This window comes from Phocoena sinus, chromosome 6 (genome assembly GCF_008692025.1).
Source record: "Phocoena sinus isolate mPhoSin1 chromosome 6, mPhoSin1.pri, whole genome shotgun sequence".
Lineage (NCBI taxonomy): Eukaryota > Metazoa > Chordata > Mammalia > Artiodactyla > Phocoenidae > Phocoena > Phocoena sinus.
In genome coordinates this window covers 93,763,654-93,787,664 of record NC_045768.1, presented here as the reverse complement: position 1 = coordinate 93,787,664, position 24,011 = coordinate 93,763,654, and the positions used below count along the sequence as shown (strand labels likewise).

At 53.1% G+C, this 24,011-nt stretch overlaps 1 protein-coding gene across 2 annotated transcripts in view; it reads left to right on the top strand.

The window, feature by feature from the left end:
• The window catches only part of SEMA4D (semaphorin 4D), a 106,402-nt gene that overhangs the window by 30,912 nt on the left and 51,479 nt on the right, over positions 1–24,011 (top strand). The window contains exon 1 of one of the 2 annotated variants that reach the window (XM_032634081.1): positions 166–607. The exons of the other annotated variant lie outside the window; for it this stretch is intronic. The gene's annotated coding sequence lies outside the window, so the exon portion shown is untranslated. Of the gene's footprint in view, positions 1–165; positions 608–24,011 lie in introns of those variants that run through there. 2 annotated transcript variants of the gene reach the window in all.

Here is a 24,011-nt window from a genome sequence, read left to right as displayed (position 1 = left end):
AGATTAATCATTCTGTTTCTTTCCAGGAGTTTGGTGACATTTTAGTTTCTGTTCTGATTGCTTGTAAAAGAGTAACAAAACCCTCTTTGGGCCATGTCTTCTGGAGCTTGTGGCTTAGAACCTCATAGTTATATAGTAAGGAGAGGGCAGTGGAAGTGGAGCAGCATCCTTGCAGAAGGTTCCGGTAACGGACGTGGTGTTCCTGTGTCATCGTCATGTGAACGGCAGTTACGTCCTTTGGTGTCACATGAGAACTCACCTGAAAACACCGACCATCGGGACTGCAGACGTTGCCATGTGCTGTCCAGGGACTGGATATGAGGGTGTTGATCAGTGCGCACAAATTACAGTGCAAAGAGCACAGTTTGCCTGTCACCGAGGAGCTCATGCATGCATGTGACCAACTTAGACTTGAGACGGATGTTTCTCAAGCGTGGCCTTGTGCAGACGGAAGCACACGCCCTCTCGACATGACATGGCATGTGTTCTATACAGAAGGAACCTCACTAACTCCCTGGGCGGCCTCTCAAGGAAGCGTGTGCCCCAAGAACGGTCTCTCCTCTGACCTCCAAGGAATGGTCTGCTTGGTATCAGCGTGTGTGAGCAGGTGTGTGCAGGCTGGAAGGGGTCTGGGGGTGGGCAGACCTGGGATAAATGTGTGTGGCTTCCTAGAACAGTGATTCTTTTCAAAGAAAGAGAAGGTCCCAGGTGCCCCCCTCTCTCTGATGTTAGGGATTCTTAGAGATGTTCGAGGAACCCTGGAAAGAATTCTAGTTTGGCAGAAAGAAAAGGCATTTCTGAAAGTGAATTGGCGTCCCTGTTCTTTATTTTCAAGGCTGTGTGAGCACAGACCTAAGTGATCAGCATGTTTTTTTATTTGAGTAAGGGAGGATCTTTCATTCATATCATTCAGCAATTTATGTGTCATCTCCATTGGCACATGCCCCAGCTGGCTGCAGTTCCTTGCTGGGAATGTCCCACAGCCTGGGAGGGGCTGCTGGGACACTGCTGGGCCTCTCACTGGACAGTGATGCTCCAGGACCTGCGTCCCTTATGCTGTCGGGGCAAACCTCCTCCCTGCTCCCAGCTCCCCAGCTCTCCTCATCCCCCACTCCCCTCTAGAAATGCAGGAGTCCTTCTTGGTACCACTTCCCCTTTCACCTCACTGTGTACCATTGCCGGGTCCTGAGCCCCCTTCCCTCCCAAACCTCACAGTTCTCCCTCCCTTCTGTCCACCATGGACTTTGGAATGAGCATCCTTTGCATGGAGCATTGGAGCCTGTGGGGTTTGTCTGGCTTGGTACAGCTCTGTACGTGGTACGTAATGCAGACAGTCCTCGCCTGTAGACAGGCAAATGAATTCTGTCCAGTGTCAGGGCAGTTGACTTCCTCCCACGGAAAAATCCAGTTTTGTGCCTGTTGGAAGTTCATTTCTATATTTCTTTATTTTATATATATATATATATATATGTATGTATGTATTTTAATTGAGCTGAAGTGCACATAACATAAAATTAACCACGTTACAGTGAACAGCTCAGTGGTATTTAGGACATTCACAATGTGTGTAACCACTGCCTGTATCTAGTTCTAAGACCTTTTCATCACCCCCTGCGTGATGAAAGTGGTACTTCACTGCTGCGTACCACTAAGCAGTCACCCCCTTTCCTCCTCCCTCGGCCTCCATATAATCTTGTGCTTTCTTTGAAGGCACTGTAATGTCTCATTAGTTCCTCATGAATAATGAGTTAAATAACATTTTTAACATGTGGTCTTTTTTTTTTGTGTGTGTGTGTGTGTGTGTGTGTGTGGTACGCGGGCCTCTCACTGTTGTGGCCTCTCCCGTTGCGGAGCACAGGCTCCGGACGCGCAGGCTCTGCGGCCATGGCTCACGGGCCCATCCGCGCCGCGGCATGTGGGATCTTCCCGGACCGGGGCACGAACCCGTGTCCCCTGCATCAACAGGCGGACTCTCAAACACTGTACCACCAGGGAAGCCCAAATGTGGTCATTTTTTAAAATGACATTTTAACAACCATCCCGCCCTTGGCTGAGCTGCCAGCCCTTCTCACTGGGTGGTGCTGGTTTTCAGTCCTCCAGCGCCTCCTGTACTACCTCCGTGGCATGTGGTGGGCTGGGGATTTTTTTTTTTAGAATGAGAATCTTGTCATGGAGGGTAGGTGAGCACTTCACGTGTGGACTTTCCTGGTCTTGTCTGGGGCTCTTGGGTGGTATTTTGAAAAGACGTCATCTTCCTGGGCTGGTGCTCTGTGCCCTGCCAGGTCAGTCAGCATGTATTGATTAATTATCACAAGGCCAGTGCTGTGTTGAGCAATCCAGATGTTTACAGTTGTGGAGAGGGCATAATGCCAAGAACAGAAATCCCATGCAGTCGGAGCCAGTGGGCTTGCGTGCTAGGTGTCGTCATCAGCTGAGCAGAGAGCAGGACCCTCACCCCCTGAGCTCTCTGGGCCCCGTGGTAATGGCCACGAGTTGGCCCAGCCTGTCCCTCAGGGGCTGAGGACTCCCTGGCACCCCATGTTCCCAGCAGACCTAAAGCACAACCTCCATGTGTGAAGGTTGAACCCCCTAACTGGCCCGAGTCTCAGTCAGTCTTCCTCGTGGGGCCCTCACTCTGGTGCGACCTCAGGTTTGAACTCGGCCCTCAGTGACCCTGGCTTTTCCCAGTCCCTTGGCCATGTGGGGAGGGACCTTTCCCTGCTGTCCAAAACCAACTGCAATAAGCAGGTGGTTGTGACCTTGAGCAGAAAGAGAAAGGTCAAGCCTTGATTGTGGGAACCCCCAGAATAGTCCTGTTGAACAGAGACAAACCCCTGTCTGCAGAAGGGACTGGATTGTTGGACAGAAGATGGCTGGTGTGAGCTCAAGATTTTCACCTCAGGAGGGCTGTTGGTGCTTTTGTAAACGGCCAAGGACAGCTTTCAGTTCAAGGTGTCCTTGGCTTGTTTTTGCTTTAAGTGATAGGCATTTGTTAGCGTCTCCACATCCTATCCGACGGCTGCTTGTTGTCGCTCACATCAGTGTTGTCATGAGGGGAGAGCTTGGGTCCCCTTCCCTTGGAGTCCCCACTTCTCTCCTGAAACCAGCTTTGCGGGTTTTCCGTAAATAACACATGGCTAACGACCTTCATTTCTGTGAGGAGTTGTGGCACCATACCAAAGTTTTGGAGAGAAGTTAGTGAAATGTCCCAACATCTGTATTCATAAGAAATCAAGTTTCAAGTATTTACCGCACAGTGGTGCGGAGCGATTTCTAAGCATTTCCCTTTGGCTACGCAGAGAATGTCGCAGCCAGGGTGGCGTGTGCGTGTGTGATTTCAGCACCTCGCTCTGCATTTTGGGTCTTAGTAGAGCCTGAGGGTTTCCCTTCCTAACCCAAACCAAGTTTAATCAGCTGCTAGGAAAAGCGGTTTGCTAAAACCCATCCTACCCTTCTGTTAAATCTGATCCGTTAATTCATTTGTTACTACAGACACATGTTGATCCCAGGACTTTCTCCAGGGTTTGTACACTGTGGTTTTCTATCCTTATGCCATTCTCCAGTGTAGGAGAAAAACTCAGGTGGATGCAATTTCTAGAGGTTTATTTTGATGGTTTTCCTCATGTGTCAACACACCTCAGGTAGGGCGGTGGGTGTCACCATTACCTCCTTGGTTGGCTGAGGAGGTTTGACTCAAAATCGCAGCAATCTGCTTAAGGTCATGTGTCCAGAAAGACACGTACGCACACTCTGGTGCCAGTCTGGTCCTGTATATACTCTCATTTATTTAATCCTCTCTTTGGGGATGTTTTCAGTTTTTTGCTATCGAGAGGCTCCTGGGTGAGAACTTTTGTGCGTGAGTATCTGTCCCTGGTTCTTATCATTACCCGTAGCTAGCATTGACTTTTCTAAGGTTCCGGATGTTGCTTCTTGAAGAGGCTTCCTGTTGACGTTGGGGAGGGACTCATACCTCCTCACCACCATTGAGCCTTATCAGTTTTTCTTTGTTAATTCTGTAAGGGGAGAATGGCATCTTGTGTTAATTTGTATTATTCTGATTACCAGTGAGATGAACATTTCATTTCACACATTTAGTTGCAGCATGTTTAGAAGAGAATCTTTTGTGTTCAGGAGAGCAGTGACCAGTTCAGCAGTGACCGCCCCCCGCCCAGAGCATGAGGGCAAGCATTTGTTGGTGGTGGGAGTATTCCCGCCGGGAACTTCTCTCCCTGCAGGGGCCTGGAGAGCAGGAGTCCTGGATACACTGTGTGTCATGCTTTGGATGGCCCCATGGAGCCCTGCCCACCTCCTGGAGGGGTGTCAGCTTAAGCAAAAGGTCCCGTGTGCTGTGTTTGATGTTTCCAAGGAAAGGCTGAGTTTTCCACAGCGAGTGGGACACTGGGTGTGCGTGAGTGGTGTGATTTTCCTTTGATGTTGCTTCCCCCTGTTTCTCTGGCCTGCCAGCCCCCAGGAGCAGCTGTGACTTGAGGTCTCAGACACGCCCCTGAGTTGATTCCTGAACCAGTCCCTGTTTGTACCGTGACCCTGAACTGGTGGGACGTTATGGAACCCTATGAGTCTTCAGGAAGGTGGAAGTCAGAGGTCTCACCTGTCCATCAGACCCGTGTGTTTTGGGCTTCAAGTAATTTGTAATCAGTTGTCACATGGAAAACAAAGCCATACGTAGTAATAAGAGGATTTATTAGGAAGAATTATTATGGGGGAACCAGGGAGGCAGCTGTTGCAGTGGAGAGATGTCAGCGTTCAGCAAACTGGGTTTTTCCTTGGTAGGGGGGTGTAGACAAGGCTATAAGGACCCGGGTGTGGGGATGAAGAGTGATGGGGTGGTAGATTGGGAGATGTGTCCTCCAAGGCCGGCCTGTTCTCAGGGGCGCCATCCGAGTGCTCAGCCTCACGGTGGGTCGAGGGAGGCCTGGGGGAAGGAGAGAAGCTGAACCAGAGTCGGGTAACAAGTGTTTTGTTCCGATTTATCTGTAGGGATGAGCTGTTCAGCCAAGGCACAGAGTGGAATTCGGGGGCCCGTGTCTCACCTTGCCCTAGGTGAAGGGGGCCCCCCGTCTTATCTGAGTCATGCACAGTGAGCCCTTCCTGGATCACAGAGGGATGGCGCGGTCTACCTGCCGATCGCAGGGCCAGGTGCAATCAAGACTGTCAGGCTGAGCTCTGCAGGGAGTGGGTCTGTCGTGGCGGCGGACAGGTGGCTGCCTGGACTGCGTGCTTCAGCCCCCTGGGCGCTGAAACCTCAGTGAGGCCACCCTGCCCCGCCCAGGCCTTTCCCATGGGGACCTGCTTCCAGGGGAGGCACATGTGAGCTGGGCTGTGATGGATGGGAAGGACCTGCCGCACGCAGGAGTGGCTCTGGGGACAGAGGGCCGTGCGAGGGGGCGCTGGCCATCTACAATGTCGTGCCCTTGAGCTGCTCGGTGGGGCTTGGTCAGGGGGTTGGGGTGCCTCCTGAGGGAGGCCAGGAGCCCTGTGGAAGGAAGGAGCCCCGGCAAAGGGCTTCCTCAGCATCGTGCTCCTCCTAGGCTCTGGTTGGGGGACATTTAGTAGGCCCGCCCTGATTACAGGGTTATTAAAAACTCTCACAGATTCCACGACATTTTTGGTTTCTTCCTTTCTTTTTTCTTGCTTTGACTCTCCCCCTCTTCCTCCCCCCTTTTCTCTTTTTCTGATTTTGGTTTTTACGTTCATAATTCACTTTAAAACTTAAACATTGTTGAGATACTAAGCTTGAGCACCAGCAGTTTCTTACCACGTGATTGTGAATTAGGGGCCAGTTTGGGAGCTTTGTTGTCACTCACACCATTGCTAGCGAGGCCTGACCCGCCCCCACTCCTGCACCTCCCGGAGCTCATGCTCAGTGTTCACTGGGCCAAGGGGAGTGGCATGAACGGAATCAGGGTGCAAATGATGCTCTTTGCTCCCAGTTCATGCAGATGCTGCATCTGGTCTCTCCTGGCCAGGGGAACTGCACCCCATGACTGAGTCCCAGGGGCCTGTTGCATGGCTGGGGCATTTAGTCTGCGTGTAGGATAGGGGGTAAGGGGTTCTGGCTCACGGTTTGCCCTGCTCACGTGTCCCCTTTTCTCACTCTGTCTCAGACTCTGCCATCCCAGACGGTAGTAGGAAGCCGCGTCCCAGTTGCTAAAATGTTTGATGACACCGATCATCAGGTAGGGGATGAAATCCGCCTGCAGAGTGCAGTTCTTTTTAGAGGCGGCTCCTGAGCAGGTCTTGCCGTAGGTGTTCCTCCATCAGTGAGCAGCTTCATCTGTTTGTTACGCTCCTGGCACCAGCTGGGGACTGGAGAGGCAGAGGAGTCAGAAAGCAAAGGCAGTTCTGCTGGAAGGTTCACAGTCTGTCTGGGAGCTGCGGCTGCAGAGGCCAGGACAGGAGAAGGGCTGCTCGAGGCCATGCTGTGGGAGCAGGTCCAGGAGTGGGGTGTCTGTGGTCAGCGCCAGCTTCTCTGGGCAGGAGGGGAAGGGCCGGGACTGCAGAATGGGGTTGCCGCCCAGCGCTGGCATGAATGCTAGCTCCGAGCCTCTTCACGCTCCATCCATCGCTGCCTTTGATGCTGCTCCTCCCCTGCGGGGGCGTTGGCAACCTGGGACCTCCAGTCTCACATCCTGGCAGTCAGATCTAAACTGGATTTGAAGCTTTGGCCCCCGCTGTGGCCCTGGAGGGCCGTCTTCAGCTCAGGGTCCGCCTTGGGCACTTCTTGAGCTTTTGTTTCGTTACATTTACTTGCTCTGATTAAGCCAGGAGAGAAGAGAGCTTCTGAGGGAGCGATTCTGTTGGTTTGGGCTGGGAGCCAGCAGCCTAAGAATCAGCTTCCAGAAGAGCTAACAAAGTGAGCAGGATCCATGCTGGCAGCTCTGGACATGGCAGTGGAGGAGGGTGGTGGAAATGTCAGGTGCCAGTCGCATCAGTCACACCCCGAGCTAGCGGGGCCACGGCCACTTCAGATCCGCAGACATCTGTGCGTGTCCCGGAGAGAGACCTGGGTTAAAAGTCTTCCAGACATGCTTGCGTTAGAGGGAGCCAGGAGTGACTTTTATTTTCAGTGTGTACACAAGACATTTAAGTACCACGTCCTCTCCAGATGCCCGTCCTGCTGATGGAATTGTTCTTGGAGGGAGCGTTCGGTGTTTGCTGCCCAGGCTCCTGGCCCTGCCCTGATTCCCCGGTCCTGGGAACTGCCCCACCCCCATGTTAGGAATCTCCCCTTGGCTTTACCTGTCACGTTGTAAATAGACAGCTTACAAAAGATAATTGAAAAGGAAAGGCTTAGGAAGATTAAAAAATACTCTAGAACTTGTGTTGAAGTGAAGAAAACAACTCATTTCCAGGATCAACTTTGCCACTTTGAAGGGGTTCATATGGAAACGTCGTGCGGGTGGGTTCTCTGTGTGAGGGTGGAGCAGGTATGTCCTTGTGTTGCTGCTGCGGGCCCGTCTGTCTCTGTGACGAGAGTCCTGGGGACGTGCGGTGATCCAAGGTCAGCCTCTGCGAGGAGCTGACCTCTGGGATTGTGTGTCTTCCCATGAGAACGGGGACCAGGTGGTCTTGGAGGCCTGGCTTCAAGGCGTGGATCTGTTGGCAGTGCTGGGACGCCTACCTTGGGGATGTCACCTGCCTGTGGGCTTCCCCGAAGCACGGAACAGGAGGGTCCGTGAGGGGCTCTGCGGCCTCCCAGGATAGGGTTCCTGTGGATGTCTGTGGGGTACAGTTTTATGTCTCATCTGTCAGTTTTTCCCTTTTGACTCAAACTCTTAAAGCCTGGTGGTCCTGCTTATGGTGAGAACTTGAGTGCAGGTAGTGAATTACTCTGAGTGTTTTTGTTTTGGTGCTGCCTGGTCGTTAATCCCACAGTTTTATTCTTACCAAGAGTGCGCTGTGCGTGCTGCCTGGGTACCAGGGTGGCCCCCAGAGGCAGGGGGCTCCATGGACATGAGATAGAGCACCTGCCCATCAGAGGTGTGCTTTATTTTTAGCAAATGGCATTTAGCGTCTTGCAGAGCTGAGAGCAGGACGACTGTAGATGTAATTAAGTGACTCTGAAATGGGAGTTAATTACTTCTGCCTGTGTCAGAAGGCCAGGGAGGGTGTCTCTGGTCCTCTGGCTGCAGCCCTGTGAGGCTGTCACCTGGACAAGCTCCCAGGACCACCCCTCGAGGGCATCCAGGGTCCTGTGGGTGCTGCTCTAACTAATGGTGAGTGGCCTGAGGAGCTGGAAGTTCATGACTCTTTAATGTAAAAATTATATACAAGGAGCTTTATCCTAACGCTGATCTGTGCATGGTATTAGCCCAAATGTGTCCTCTCAAGGCGTACGGAACAATTATATTACAGGAGCAACAGGTCACTGACAAGAAGGCATGTATGTATAACGCGGTGTGTTCAAAAGCTGCCAGCCCAGCTCAGGGGCTGCCCTGGTCAGTGTCTAGTGAGAGAGCACCCGTGGGTGCTGGTGCTCTGTCCATCCTGCTAAGGACAGGGCTCCAAGGAACCAGGACCAGGGTGGACAGAGGGCTGCGTCTAGGACCTCCCTCCATAGCTGTCCCCAACTCTGATCTTGTTGGGTCCATTCATAGTGACTGGAAGCTTCCACACCTGGGCCCATGCTGTCCAGTGCTGTGGCCGACACCACACGGTGTGAGAAGCGCTCCACTTCTCCACACCCCGGTGTGGCCGGTCAGAGCCGAGCAGCGCTGTGGCTGTGGAGACCTAGACTCAGAAGCAACAGTAGGATATCCTGTCCACGACCCTATTAATTATGTGTTGAAGCGATTGGGCTTTTGATGTGTATTGGGCCAAATAAAATATATTATTAAAACTAACTTCACCGATTTGTTTTTACTCTCAATGTGACTTGTAGGCACACCTGAAATCATGCACGTGGTCACGTGTGCGGCCCGCCTGAGATCTGTGGGGGGCACAGATCTCAGCTGTTCTCTGATACCCTCCGTGTTTGAGTTCCCCCTTCTGTCAAGGCCCAGCCCATAGGCTGGGGGGCACAGATTAGGAACAGGTAGGTACATCAGGCTTTGAGAATACCTTGAAACCAGCTCTAAGTGCTATTGTTTTTGCATTTCTGCAGACAATTACACATAGCCTGCTGGGCCTCATCCAAGAAATGGGTTCTGTGCTCAGATGGTGTTTCTCTTGCATGGGGAACCGAGCATTTGGCCTTGGTGAGCACGCTGCTCCCCTGAAAGGCTATCCCAGCTCCCTGTCATTCAGGCTGCGCTTTATCCGGACTCCCTGTTTTCCGGGCTCCCCGTTGTCTGGGCTTTTGTCTCCCTGATTTCCATGGATGAAGAAACGTGCAGTGCATCTGGCCTGATCTTCCACTTACAGCTGTGGCCTGCGCGTGCTGGTTGGCATGCCAAGCCTGTGTGTCAGCGATGGCTTTGATGAACTCCTGCCACTGATCTGGTGGGAGGAGGGACCACCGTTTAACCCTCTTCCGCCCCTGGAAGCCCCGCTGACAAGCTGGTGAATGTGGGCTGCTGTTTGAGTAGCTGCAGGGCACGTGGCCCGAGTCCTGGGAGAGACCCATAGGCCTTCCCACATCTGGCTGGGCTATTTATATCCCACAAAAGCCTGTTTTTCTCTGAAAAGAGTGAACATGTGGTGATGCTGTCATGTGCATGGGTGAAGCCAGTGAAACAGCCTTTCAGTAAACTCCTTTCTGGTGCATCCGACACGTTTTCATGGCATGCACAGGCTTCCGGGTTCCACATCTGCCCTGCCCTGTGGTGTTCGTGCACACTTGGAGTGCGGGCAAGCTGTGGCCCCCAGGGCGGCCCCGCTCCCATGGCGGGAGAGCATGGCTAGCCCAGGGTGTGGAGCCCCAGCTCTCCCTGCTAGCCGGGGAGGGACAGGTCCCTCTGGGGCCCATCACTCGAACAGCATACTGAGCTCCTGAGCTGTGCCCCACATGCTCTAGGCACCGGGCTTTCCACAGTGGAGAGAGCTTTCTCGTGTTGGGGAGGACGGGCCACAAAGGGGATCAGTAAGTCAGATGTGGGGGGGGTGAGATGGTGGTGGGTGCAAAGAAGAGAAGTCAAGCGGAGAAGGGGCAGTTTGTTGAGAAAAGACAGGAGCTGGGCCTGGGTTTGGGGAGGAGTGTTCCAAGCAAAGGGGACAGCAGCTGCAAAGGTCCTGAGGCAGGAGTGTGCAGGAGGGACAGGTGAAAGGAGAAGAGGTAGGTAGATGGTGAGTTTATCTGTGCTCAGGGATGCTGAGATGGGAGCCCTGGGAGCCAAGGGTTTGGACAGGACCACAGGCCTCTAGGAAGAATGGACCCTGGAAGGTAGAACAGGGCACCCTGTTAGGAGGCTGTGAGGTGATCCAGGGAGAGACGTGGTGGCTTGGGCCAGAGTATAGCAGTAGGGGTGGGAGGATGGCCCGATTGGGCATTTATTTGGAGGTGGAACTGAGACGACTTGCTGCCAGGTTGGATCGGGGATGGGGTGGGGGCCGAGGGTGCACCGAGGTTTTTGGCTGAGCAGCTGGAAGGATGGAGGGTCCACTTTACAGGCCAGCTCCACCCGGGCTGTCTAGGAGGCATCCCAGCCTTGGGAGTTGGGGAGTGTGGCTTGGGGACACATGAAGTTTGGAGGGGAGGAGACCCTAGGAGCCTACGCTTGGAGTTGGGGAGATGTCCAAGGAGTGGCCCCGAGGGGTAGTTCCCAGCTGGAGCTCAGCAGCAAGTTCTCCCAGAGAGCAGGCAGCCTTGCCTGGAGATGTCCCTCAAGCATGCGTCCATCAGTGAGGCTGGCCTGTGGGGGACACGAGGATGGGCCTCTGGGGTGAGATAGCCCTTGATGGGAGACTCAGACAGGTGGCTGTACGGGAAGGAAGAGGGTGTGAGTGGCGGAGCCTGAAGCTGTCTGGAGGTGGGGAGAGAGCAGCAGGAATGTGGGTGAGGCAGAGCCCCTCCCCCGTCCCTGGCATGGCTGGCTTTGAGGACTCTGCCCAGCTTGGTTTGGGGAGCAGAAGGTGGGTTTGGAAAGGGGGTGCCTCCATCCTTCTATGTAAGCCCTGTACGGATACTCTTCATGCCTTCATTGCCTTGTTTTGCTGCCTCGTTGGAAAGACATGGCTCTCCAGGGTCTTGGATGGCCCATGCCTTTGAGTCAAAGGGGGCACTCATTTTTGCAGGAAAATGCCATGGGCAGCAAAAGTGTCCTCACTAGAACCTGAGAGAGGCCCAGCTGTGTTCATTATGGAGACAAGATCGTGTGTCTTTGTCTTCTTGGCCATCTTTGAGGGTGGGGGGGGTGGGGGGTTAATTACCGACTGGTCAGTGTTCATTATGAACTTGGACCAGGCCCCACTTGGAGCCACTCACTCAGGCTCCAAGATTGCTTTTTTTGGTTCTCTATAGTAGGATGAAGAATAGCCCCCAAAGAAGTCAGATTCTAATCCCTGGAACTTCTGCATGTTACCTTTTCTAGTGATGGGATCTTTGCAGATGTGACTCAGTTAAGAATCTTGCATGAGGAGGTGATCCTGGCTTATCTAAATGCCATCACACATGTCCTTATGAGAGGGCGGCAGGGGAGATGTGAAAGACGGGGAGAAGGTGATGAGAAGATGGAAGCAGAGAGTAAGAGTGATGTGGGTGTGATGGCTGATTCTGTGTGTCAGCTTGACTGTGCCATGGGTGCCCAGATAGTAGTCAGACCTGATCCTGGGCGTGTCTGGGTGGGATTAGCACTTGGATCTGTAGACAGACTAAAGCAGATTTTCCTCCCCCATGTGGGAGGGCCTCATCCAATCAGTTGAGGGCCTGAATAGAGGAGAAAGGCGGAGTAAGAGAGAATCCCTCTCTCTGCCAGGCTCTCTTTGAGCTGGGACATTGGTCTTATCCTGTCTTCAGATATGAACCAGAAATGGAACTTGTCCCCTCGGCTCTCCTGGGTCCAGCTTGCTGACTGTAGATCTCAGGGCTCTCCAGCCTCCATGGTCATGTGATCAGATTCATTATAATAAATCTCTTTCTCTCTATATACACATCCTATTGATTCTGTTTCTCTGAGGACTCTGACGAATACAGTGGCCACAAACGAAGGAATGCCACAAGCCACCAAAAGCTGGGCGAGGCAAGGAAGGATTCTCCCTCAGAGTCTCCAGAGGGAGCGCGGCCCTGCTGACACCATGATTTCAGCCCAGTGAAACTGATTGCAGACTTCTGGCCTCCAAAACTGTGAGAGAATAGATTTCTGTTGTTCTAAGCCACCCGGTTTATGGTCATTTGTTAGAGCTGCCACAGGAAAAGAACACAGCCAGTGTAAACAGTGCTACCGTAAATACCCCAGCCACACGCATGGGGCTGTTATTCAGGCATGGATTTCAGGGAGTGGCACTGCTGGGGCAGGGTGTGTGTCTCTTTGTTTCATAGATCATGCCAGATAACTTTTCAAAAAGATCTAGCAGCTCGTCTCTTCCCTGCATGGATGAGTGTGTGCCCTGATCCTGCATGCTCTCTCAGCCGTGGACATGAGCAGTCTTTTCGACTTTGTCAGTCTGAGAGGGGCAGAGCTGCAGCTTTGTTCCTTGACATGTGTCTCTTTGAATCTGGTGAGTTTAGGGTCTTTGCTCAAAAGATCCCTCCGTCTGTGAAATGCCTGTTTGTGTTCTTTGCCCGTGTTTCTCTCAGGGTGTTTTCCCCTCCCTTATCCATTTGTAGGGGCTGTTTATTTGTTACAAATGTTGTTGATTTTCTGCCTTGAAAACATTTATTCCCAGTTCTGTTGTTTGCTAATTACTTTTATTAACGTGTCATTTGCCATCAAGATGAAATCATTTTATTGTCGAACATGTCTTTCTTTCCTCGTATGACTTCTAGGTACCCATGTTTGTTAGGAAGATTCCACAGGCTGTCTCTTGATTTCCTGGCAGGTGTTTTATTGTTTTGTGTACAAATTCTGCTCTTGAGTGTGTCTAAAATGCTTTTGCGTAATATGGAGTAAGATGCTTGAGGGAGGGGAGTCCGGTTTTATTTCCTTCCAGTGTACCAGCACTAATTATTCAGTAATCCATCCTTTGATCAATGAACTGAACTTCAGCTCTGTGGTATAGTATGGTCTCATGTAAACTGGTTACCTTCAGGGATTCTCCATTCCATACCACTGGCCTGTTTGTCTTCCATTTTCCAACTTTACATTGGTAGCGGCTGTATGTACAGTGTGTTTCGATAGCGGATGAAGGAACCCCACCCCCTTGCTGAGCTCTGTGTTCACAATGAGATGTTACAGGACTGTTCTTATATATGCACTCATGACTGCGTGTCCGCATTTACATGTGTCTCATGGGCAGAGGAAGATTTGGGTGGACACCCGGTGTCTGTGCTGGCAGGGGCAGTGGGCACAAAGGTATGGTGGAGGTTGGAGGGAGGGCCAGGTAGAAAGGGACACAATGACCATCGCATTGCATAAAATTACCCCTCTGCACGTGCAGAATTTTTAAAGATCATTAAACAAGTGAAATAGTAGTGTCCAAGGGAAAAGGCACTAAACAGAGAACAAGTTTATCATGGGGGGAGTGAAAAGGTAATACATTGCACTGGCTCCACCATTGTGTCGGGGACTTGCCATGGTGTGGCTTTTCTCTGGGTGTGGGTGCTAGTACTCTGCACTTGGTGGGGCGTGTGTGTACGTGGTGGGGTGCATGTGCCGTTGGCGTGTGTGAATGCGGCTGTTCCCAGGTACCCGGTGTCTGACGGCTGCCCTTAGGAGCTCACACCTGAGCACTGACTCGGGCCCTCTGAGCAGCAGTGCTCTGTTTCCCCACATGTCCTCTGTGTCCCCCAAACACCCTCTGTGCCCAAGCTCCTACTGTGCTGCCCAAGCTGGCCTGGCTGCACCTACACTGGGAGCCTGGTGTGGTCAGGGCCTGTGCTGACCCTCTTGTGGCCCTAGCCCCGCCCACAGTGCAGGTGGAGGTGTGAGCTGCATACACCTCACCCCACACAGGATTACAACAAACTCACAGAAGGAAGCTGGGCTCAGCAGAAGAGGGGGTGGTGTGGGGCGGGGGTAGGGTGTAGGTGCTGCAGGCCTAGGGCTGTCCTGTCACTCTGCCTTGCGAAGGTCCTCCTTTGGCAGCTGCTGGTGGCCCAGCCTGCTTCTCGGGTGGCAGCCACGGGTGGGTAGGGTGCAGGAACAACTGGACTGTGCACACCTGCTGTGCAGTCAGTGGAAGGTGAACCAGGTGCCTTCCTGTGGGTGGAGGGCAGGCCCCGTGGGAAGGAAGGAGGAGGGTGGGGGGCAGTTGGCGCTGCTGCAGGGGTGGTGTCTGCCCGCTGTTAGGCGTGCTCCTCCTGGGTGACTCGGGTCCTCTAGACTCGGGCTTGGCCGCTTGTGACAGGGTTTGCAGACAGTCCTGGCACACCGAGGGGTGGGTGTTTGCCTGGTGCACTTGAACCAGGTCCCAGGGCTGATCCAGGGTCTGTGCCTGGTGGTCTGTCTGCTTCCTTACTGGGAAGGGGTGAGGAGGGCGGGCCAAGGACCCCGGCCATGCCGGGCAGTGTCTAGTGCTGACCCCTCCAGGCCTGCATGGCTCTTACTCCCCCACGAGTGGGTTTTGACACAAGAGCTCGAGGTGGGGAGGGTGTGTGGTGCTGATTCTTTGCCAGCTGTCGGGTGCCTGCAGAAGTGAAACTCATCTGCCTTTCCAAATTTCACCTTGGACTCCGTACTTCCAGCCAGCAGAGGAGGTGGCCCTGGCCGGGTAGTTTCTTCTGATGTTTCAGCTCGCGGTGACACTTGCCTCTCCTTGCTGCAAGCCCCCCGCTCCTGAGATTCTGCAGGCACTTGGCTTCCTTATAATTCCTCCTGTGCTGCCGTGACCAAGTGAGAAGTTCAGCGCTCCTTGTAGAGCTTTTTATATTTAATAGACACTGGGGAGCTTGAGAACATGCAGCCACTCCTTCTGCGCCTGTGGGGCTGTGGCTGGGTGCCGGGCAGCTCCTTGGCCTCTGTCGCACACAGCCGCTCCCACTGCTGTGGCACTGACCATGACCCAGGCCGCACAGGGGAAGTAAACCTAGTTGGGGCCCAGAGGCTGTGGCCGGCAGGGATGGGAAGGACGTGTGACGCACTCCCGGTGGCCTGGCCGGGGAGGGGGCATTAGTAACATGCGAGCTCGCCAGCCTCGCCTGTGACAGTCAGCGAGTCCGTACCTGCACGATTCGGGCATGTGCACGTCGAGCTGCGTGTCCAGTGGGGAGGAGAGACGTTTAAACCCAGCTGTGGAGCGTGTGCCGTGGGAGGCGCTGTCGGTCCCCCACGTCTGCCTCCTCCCTGCCCTGCTGGGTGATAGCCCCCTGCGTGAGGAGGTCACCCTACTGCCAGCCCCCAGCCCTTTGTCCCAGCGGTGGAGCCTGTTGCTGCGTGGCTGATCAGAGGCCACAGTTTAATGGGATTTTAGTGCAGGTCCAGGTAGGAAAGCTGGAAACAGAAAGCACTGGCCTGGTGTGGAGGTGGAAATGGTGAGAGCGACCCAGGAGTTATGCCCGCAGGAAGCAGCCTTGATGGCAGGTGGACTGAGGGGGCCAGGCGTTTGGGACCCTACAGCCCTGAGAAGGAAGCCCTAGTTCTGGGCGGGAGGTGATTTGTGCCCTCTCACTCTTCCTGCCTCTGGGCTCCCTTTGCCCCCTTCTCGTGGTGGGGGCATCCTGACACAGACTGGCCCCAGGCCAGAGCCCAGGGTCACCCTTACGGTATCAGCATTCTGGCCACATCTCTCTTCTGGCTCTGGCCCTGATATACTGGGCTCTCGCCTCAGCACCTTTGGGTTGTCTGCCTAGAAACGCTTGTTTCCCCCAACTGGATGATGGCTCATCCACCACTTATACCCCCGAAAGTCCCCAGGGTGGCCTGTCCATTGAACAGACCCTCCTGAGAGTACCCAAGGTGGCATGTCCACCAGGCAGACCCCCTGAGAGCCCCCATGATGGTCTGTCCATCGTGGCCTCCTTTTTTTCTGTAAAATCAGGGACACGTTACCCAGAGGGTATTGGGCCACATTTGAAGGGTGTGGAGGATGCCCCGAGTGGCTGATATGTGGAAGGTGCCTGAGCAGAGGACAGGGCCAAAGGGGTCAGCGTGGCTGGGAACAGCAGTGTGTAGGGTGTGTACAGGTGAGGGGCTATAGGAGAGAAGCTCCATGTCCTGGGTGACCCACACAGGGAGGATCAGGTCAGAGGGCAGGTGATGACCACTGGGCCTCCATTGTCTGTCTGGACTGTTCTTGGTGAGACTGAAGGCAGGCTGGTTTGTCCCTGGTGCTTTTGCTCACCCTAGCTGGCTCTTGGCAGCTGTGACCAAGGCCATGCACTGACTGCAGAATTATTATACGGAGCATTCTTGAGCCAAATAAGGTTGTATTCATGCTTAAAATTGATGCTGAGATGTGGTGAGCTTGAACGTGGGTCAGCTGGTTTTCATTTGACCTAAGTTTGTGCATTTGGTTCTTTGCTAACTTTTTGTAAAGGTGCAAGTACCTGTAAATAGGTTTATAAAAATAGACACTTCTCTGGCTGTTTACCATAAATTGAATCGACCCATTGATACACTCTGGGGACTGAGGTCTGCGGTGGGCTGCAGAGATCTTGAGATTGGTCTGCTGAGCTAGTGCTGATCAGAGGAGCACCTTTTCAGTGGAAGCGGAATTAAATTTTGCATCTCGTTATTTGCGGAAGGCAAAGGCTACTGTTTGAAACCCTTAGCCTCTTGTTTGGTACCTTAATTTTTTTGTGAACTCTTTAATCACAGAAGAAAAGTGTTTCCACAAGTGTTTCCTTTTTTTTAAGACACAGATTTTATTTTTTTTAATTTTTAAAAATTAATTAATTAATTTCTTTTGGCTGTGTTGGGTCTTCGTTGCTGCATGCGGGCTTTCTCTAGTTGCAGGGAGCAGGGGCTACTCTTCATTGTGGTGCGCAGCCTTCTCATTGCGGTGGCTTCTCTTGTTACCGAGCGCAGTCTATAGGACACGCGGACTTCAGTAGTTGCGGTGCACGGGCTCAGTAGTTGTGGCTCATGGGCTGTAGAGCGCAGGCTCAGTAGTTGTGGCACTCGGGCTTAGTTGCTCTGTGGCATGTGCAATCTTCCCGGACCAGGGATCGAACCCGTGTCTCCTGCATTGGCAGGCGGATTCTTAACCACTGTGCCACCAGGGAAGCCCCCAAGTGTTTCTTTTAATGTTACTGCTACTTTAAGAAAATTGCCTTCAGAGCTAATCATCTTCGTAGGCAATTTACAGACCAGAGTGGTTTTGACTCGCAGCAAGCAGACCTTAAAGGATTCAAAGAAACTCCGTTTTTTAAAACAGATAGCTCATATAAGTCTATGAAAATATTCTAAAATTGTAAAGCATGTTGCAGACTACAATACATAAGTTATTTATAATTCTAGTCAATGAGTATAAAGAATATTTCAGTCCATTGCCTCAAAATATCTTTAAAGCCAGAAACGTTCGTGTTTCTCATGAACAAAATAAAGTGTTTTCATAATGCTGGTTTGACTGGAGCAGCTTTTAACTCATGATGGGATAGATTAATATTTTCCCGAATTTCATGAGCCCAGCTCTGTCACTAGCTGAGGGTCACAGTCACCTGGCTCCATCGACCAAGTCACGGAGCATGTCTTCTTGGACTTTTGATGGGAACCATCACAAGGCCCTGGGAGGCTCTGGAAGTCGACCCCAAGCCATCCCAGGGCGTGGTGTTCCCAGAGCCCACCCCAGCTGTGGCCCTCCTGCTTCTCCTGCATCTTGTCTCCAAGCCTGCAGCTCAGGGCATTGTCACCAAAGGCTCTGAGGGAGAGGAAGGTGTGAGAGGTCACGGGACAGGTGCCTGGGTCAGGTGGGGCTGCTCCCTGCAGAGTCTGCATCACCGCCCCTTGTCACAGTCTTACTGCATCTAGTGCAGACTGACCCCCTCCCACTGCCTCTGTGGCTCATTAGGAACCATCCAGTTAGAAAGGGCAGAGGCCATTGTGCTGGTAGCTGCCTGGGCGCTGTTTGTTTCAGCAGGTGGGATGGACCTGGTTGCTGTGTTTAAGGGATTTTAGAGTTGAGGTCTGGGACAGAGCAAGTTACTGTCCTGCCGGGGCAGGGCGTGGACCTCTCATACAGTGTAGCTCCGTCCGTCAGATGGGTGCGGCCAGTCCCAATCCAGCTTATGACTGAGGCTCAGACACCCAGTGTGTGTGGCAATCATCTGTGTCTGCCCACATCACAACCCAGCTTCCTTCAGCCCAGGACTTGTCAGCCAGTCCTCTGTCCTGGTGGCTGCATAACCAGAGGTAGACACCAGAGTCTGTGCCTGTGGCAGGCAGCACGTGTGGGTCGGCGCCTGCTGTCACCAGATACTGCTGTGTCCCAGGCCCGTGTCCTCCCCTCATGGAGCCCAGAGTTGCTCATGGCAGCAGCAGAGGTGCAGGTGCTGCATTTTGGGGAAGGGGGAGGTTGGTGTGGTGCTGGGTGCCGGTTGGAAGCCGTGTCTGGGAGGCTGAGCCTGCGGTGTCTGCCCATCTCCTCGTGTTTGTTCACGACCATGTGTGGGCACCACCATCCCCACGCTGTGCCCCCTTCCAGCCCCCGTGGGGGACGGCCAGTGCCACACTGGTGCTCGTGTGCCCCTGCCCAGCCAACCCCACAGACGGTGTGGCGGTCCTAGGCCCGCTCATGGGAGATGTGCCGATGGGCAGTGGTCAGGAGACAGAAGAGGCGCTCCTTTACCAGCACTTCTTCCCGCGTTGGTTTTTGGCCAGCGGTGCAGAGGTGCTCTGCACATACCACGTCCCCATTCACCCTTGTTGCCACCTTGCAGCCACCACATGACCAGATGCCACGACTCTCCCTGTTTTCAAGGCTGGACACTGACTCTTGGAGGGGCTGAGGGGCTTGCCCGGGGCCCTGCGGGGGAGCCAGGAAGAAGGCCAGCTTCCCATTCTCGGCCCGGAGCCCAGAGGCCCTCGGTGACTGCGTGGCCAGGCCTGTGTGATCCCTGGGCACCGAGGGGCGTGCCCTCGGCAGGACCCCTCCCCCCTCCCTGCAGGGCTCTAAGGGCCTTTCTTCTTGGGGACAGGAGCTCCTGCCTCCTCCTCCCTCTGCCTGGGCTGGCCCTGCCTGCCCTCCTGAATGAGCCCACACAGGAGAACAATCGGGCCCACATCGATGGAGCACAGCCGGCCATTGAAAGGGACAAGAATGGGGCAAGCGTGTTCCATGGCCCAAGGGAGGCTCACTGCGGGGCCTTGTCCCGCTGTTGAACGACGCCTTGTCGTGGCCCCAGTGGGCCCAGCTGCCCGTGGCCCATCCCTGTGGCCCCACCCGGGCTGCACCCTGGAGACCCAGGTGTCAGGACAGACGCCCTGGGCAGCAGAGCTCCCGGTGAGGATGGGGCGGCCGGGCCAGACCGCATCCTGAGTGCCATCCTGCCCGTGGCCAGGGTGGGGTCAGGGAGCCGGCGGCAAGTGTGGCCCCGGGAGAGGGGAGGCTGCCGGGCCTGGCGGCAGGGTCTTGGCTCTTTAGGGTTTGCTGCCAAGAGGCTCAGCATCTTCTTTTCTTCCTTTCTTTTTTCCAGATGGTATGATTTGTTATTTCCTACTAGAAGAATCCAGAAGGATCTATAAACTACCGGGTAGAATGTATAAAAATCAGAGTTTGGTTTTTTAGTTCTGAGTGCCTGACATGTGGCACCTTGTTTAATCCTCTCAATAATTGGGATGCGTTCCAGTCATCCCCATTTCATTGACGAGGAGATGTGTACAGTAAGGCTGAGTACTTAGTGCATCCCAGCATCTTCTTACTATTTGTGCCGATGGGGTTTTGTTTTCCCACTTCTCACGGCTCAGTTAAATGGGAGCGGGCTGAGTAAGCAGGCAGGTGTCCTTCTATCCCCCCACCCGAGTGACCAGGGCCTGAATGACCAGTCACTCTTCTAGAGGACTGGAGGAGTTTGTCTGTGAGAAGTCCATCTGTCCATGCATTAGGTCAGCAGGTGTCCAGGGCTGAGGCTGTGATGCAGAGCAGGTGCTTTGCTGGCCAGGAGAGGCTCCTGGGTCCTTTACCTGGGCAGCTGATTCAGGTCCCTGTGGATGTGTCACAGCAGATGTGGATATGGGGCAGGGAGTCGTTTGTCACCTCCCTTTATTGTTTGGATTGCTTAGGTCTCTTGGTTTCTCCCTTTCATATGTGCTTGGTAAGAAGCCGATGAAGGCCACGGGCCTTGAGTCCAGTCGGACTCAAGTGTGTGAAAGTCCGAGAACTGGGGAGGGCTCTGTCCCTGGGGGTCCAGAACGGGGTGGGGTGGCCAGAGACACACCAGAAACTCCGCCGTGCCAGCTTGAAAAAGCTGCCTGTGCTTAAGGGCCTCATAAAAAGAGACAGTGGCGGGAAAGTGCCCAAGCTGGGAACTGTGGAGGGAGAGTTCTGAGATTAGAATTAACATAGGAATAGGGCTGTGAATGGGGGTGTTTGTAATCCTTCCAAAATTGGGATAAAATTTGCATGTGAATGACTCATCAAGTCAAGATTACCTTGGAATGTGTGGTTTCCTTCTTATTTTCTAGTTCCTATTAACAATCATTTGCATTTTTATTCAACCAGCATTCTTAAAATACATGCTACTTTACAATTGCCCTCATCCTGACTTTTCCTAGCCTGGGTTTCTGTGTTGGCATCTCCAACGCTGTCTGACCTCATGGAGGGTGTGCAGGAGTGGCATTCTCCCCTCTCAGCGACCCCCATCCAACACGGCACCTACGTGGACTCTTAGCTCTCAGGCCAGCTGGCTAACTCAGCCCTCAAAGGCAGATGGGTCTTGTTTGGACTTCCCAGTATTAAAAAAGTAAATCTTAATTACTTTTCAGTATCAAGAAATTGGGAGACCACCTAAAAACCTTATTTTTTTCTGGGAGAAAAATTAGGAGTTGTGCCCTTGTAGGGCCACATTACTGAATGGCAGTAGGGCTCTGCTAGGGGGTCTGCAGGTCCCTAGACACGTCCACATTCTAGTCCCTGGAGTGACTGTGTTGCCTTACACAGTAAAGGGACTTTGCAGATATGATTTAAGTTAAGGATCTGGAGATAGGGAGATTATCCTGGTTTATCTGGGTAGGCCCTCAATGTAATCACAGGATCGTAATAAGAGAGTCAGAAGGGCAGAGAAGAGAGAAGATGCTGTGCTGCTGGCATAGGGGAGGAAGAACTTTTCCTCTGGTCTTAGGTTTGGTGATTGGGGCCTGTGAATTAAACTGACAGCGGATTAAAGGGGTGAAAGGCATACAAAATTTAATATTGTTATATGCACAGGGACTTCACACAAAAGAAGTAAAAACCCAAAGAAGCAGTTAAACTTGGGTCTTATATATTACTTTAACAAAGGGCAATAAATTTTGAAGTGACAAGACGAAGGAAAGGGGGGTTGGGTCCCTAGGGAGAGTAAATTGTGGGAAGGTGACTAGGAAGCATATGGTAGATAAAGGATGTTTAGTAAGGTTAATTATGCAGACTCATCTCAGTGTCATCTCCAGTACACTTTTACAGAGAGAATTTATGTCCTGCTTTTAGGCAAATGGGGGAGGGCAGGGAGCTTTTCTTGTATCTGCTGTTCTCAGTTGCCTTCAGCTCAAAATAATCCTTATGCTCAAGCGGGCTCTTTGGCCTGTGCTCTTCACTAGCTTTAAGGTAGAGGAATGGGCCACCAGCCAAGGAATGCAGGAGGCCTTTGGAAGCTGTAAAAGGCAAGGTGACAATTCTTCACAGAACCTCCAGAAGGAATGCAGCCAGCTCTTGAATTCTAGCCCAGTGAGTCCCATGTCAGACTTCTGACCTCCAGAACAGTTGGGATAATAAATTTATGCTGTTTTAAGTCACCAAGTTTGTGGTATTATTTTACAGCAGCCATAGGAAACCAACGTAGGTCCGTTAAGATGCGGTTTTGTGCTAAGAGGAGCTTCACAATCACTTATGGAGACAAGATAAATGAAACCATTACTGACCAGCAAAGAAAATGTAAAATCTAGTGTGAAATTGTGTCATGTAGACCAGTGGTATTCAAACTTTAGGTAAGAAGTACCTAGAGGGCTTAAGCAGACATAGCTTGTGCAAACTTGGAATGCTGTTGGGGAGCCGTGAATGTGCCCGTGGACTCCGCTGCTGCTACTGCTGGCCTGGCATGGAGCTTTGCATCACCTTCTAGACTGCAGGTGCTGCAGGGGTTTAGAGCAGCTCAGAAGCAGCTGGAAGTCCTGCTGGCTTGCAAAGGGCAGTAGGATTTAACAACAAGAGGGAAGGAGGAGGTGGTGTGTCTTGGGGGACTTGGACAGTGGGAGCAGGAAGTGTGCTGGCACTCTGCCCTGACCTCAGCTGCACTGAGAAGGAGCCCCCTGCTCGGGGGCAGGATCAGTCATCCCTGGTCCAGCGTCTCTTCCTGCCCAGGGACCTGACAGAGCGTGCACTGTACATGAGGCACTCATGCGTTCAGGGCCAGGCGAGCAGCCATGGGCCCCAGGCATGCAGTACGGAGAGGACAGAGGACAGTGTGAACAGGGCAGGAGGAGTGCCTTCCCAGGTGCCCAGCAGGAGAAGTGAGCAGGGCCCCGCAGCCAAACCCCTCCTCGGTGCTGTCCGGGCTGCTGCTGGTTTAAGGTGCAGGGCCCAGCAGCCTGGCTCTGGGTGCCTTGGTGCCCCCGGCCCTGCCTCTGGTTGGATTATGCCCTCTTACAGACCTTCTTTGTGTCCTCTCCAGTGACACAGTTTAGCTTATGTGACTTTTTTTTTTTTTGCCGTACGCGGGCCTCTCACTGTTGTGACCTCTCCCGTTGCGGAGCACAGGCTCCAGACACGCAGGCTCAGCGGCCGTGGCTCACGGGCCCAGCTGCTCCACGGCATGTGGGATCTTCCCAGACCGGGGTACGAACCCATGTTCCCTGCATCGGCAGGCGGACTCTCAACCACTGCGCCACGAGAGAAGCCCTATGCGACCTTTTAATTCAACAAACTACCCCAGTTGGACTTTAGATTCAAGCCCCTTCTTCTGCTGTGGCTTGGGACCTGGGACGCATCTTTTCCAGCTTATATGTTTCTGTGGGATTTAGTGTCTTAGCCCCTCAATAGGGCTACTGGTTTCGAGAAGCATCTGTGTGGCTCTAGATTAGCTTTGTGCCAGCCAGGCCAGTGGATTCATTTCCTTTATGGCTGTTTTTGGCTTGTTCTGTATAATTTCCTGAAAGTTAGAAGGTCTGAGTATTACGCCAGCACCCCCCTCCCTACCCTACCAGTTCTTGCTGGGTTGGGTGTGCAGGATGCCGTACCCCTGGACTCTGTGAACTTGGGTTTTGGTGGGAGTGCCCTCTCTGGGGTGGGATTTGGCTGTGCTCTCGGCTGTGTGTGAGGGGGAGGTGGGTTTAATGCAGGAACAAGCTTGTTGATATCATCCCCTTTCAGGTAAAGACTGTATCAGAAACTTTTCCCAGACCCTACCGAGGCAAAGTCTCTTTCCCAACAAACCATGAGAGCCAGTGCAGGTGTCTGAGGCACCTGGAGCTGTGGGCACTGCTCCCGCTGTCCCCGTGTGAGCCTCACTCTGGTGCGCCGGCAAGGCCAGGGGATGCCTCTCCTGGCCTTGGCTTTCACAGGTTGCCCAAGTGCCCTCCTCCCTTCCGCGGGTCTTCTTACTCTTTCTGCTGTGGAGTATGAATGTTAGGTCACTGCATGAGGCAGCTGTTCTCGTCAGCAACACCTGTCCCAAGATGTCCTCTGGTAAGCAGGTGCCACCCTTCAGGGTGACATCTTTTAGGACAGGACATGAGAGTCACAGGCTGAGATCAGTGCTGCTTGGAGGTGTGCAGAAGAGGTGGATTTCCTCAGACGCCAAGGACAAAGCTCCTTCCCTCTCTGATCAGTTTCTTTGGGGAAAAGTTGTTGTCGAAAGAGCAAAACATGAAACTTGGCAGAGTTGGTGT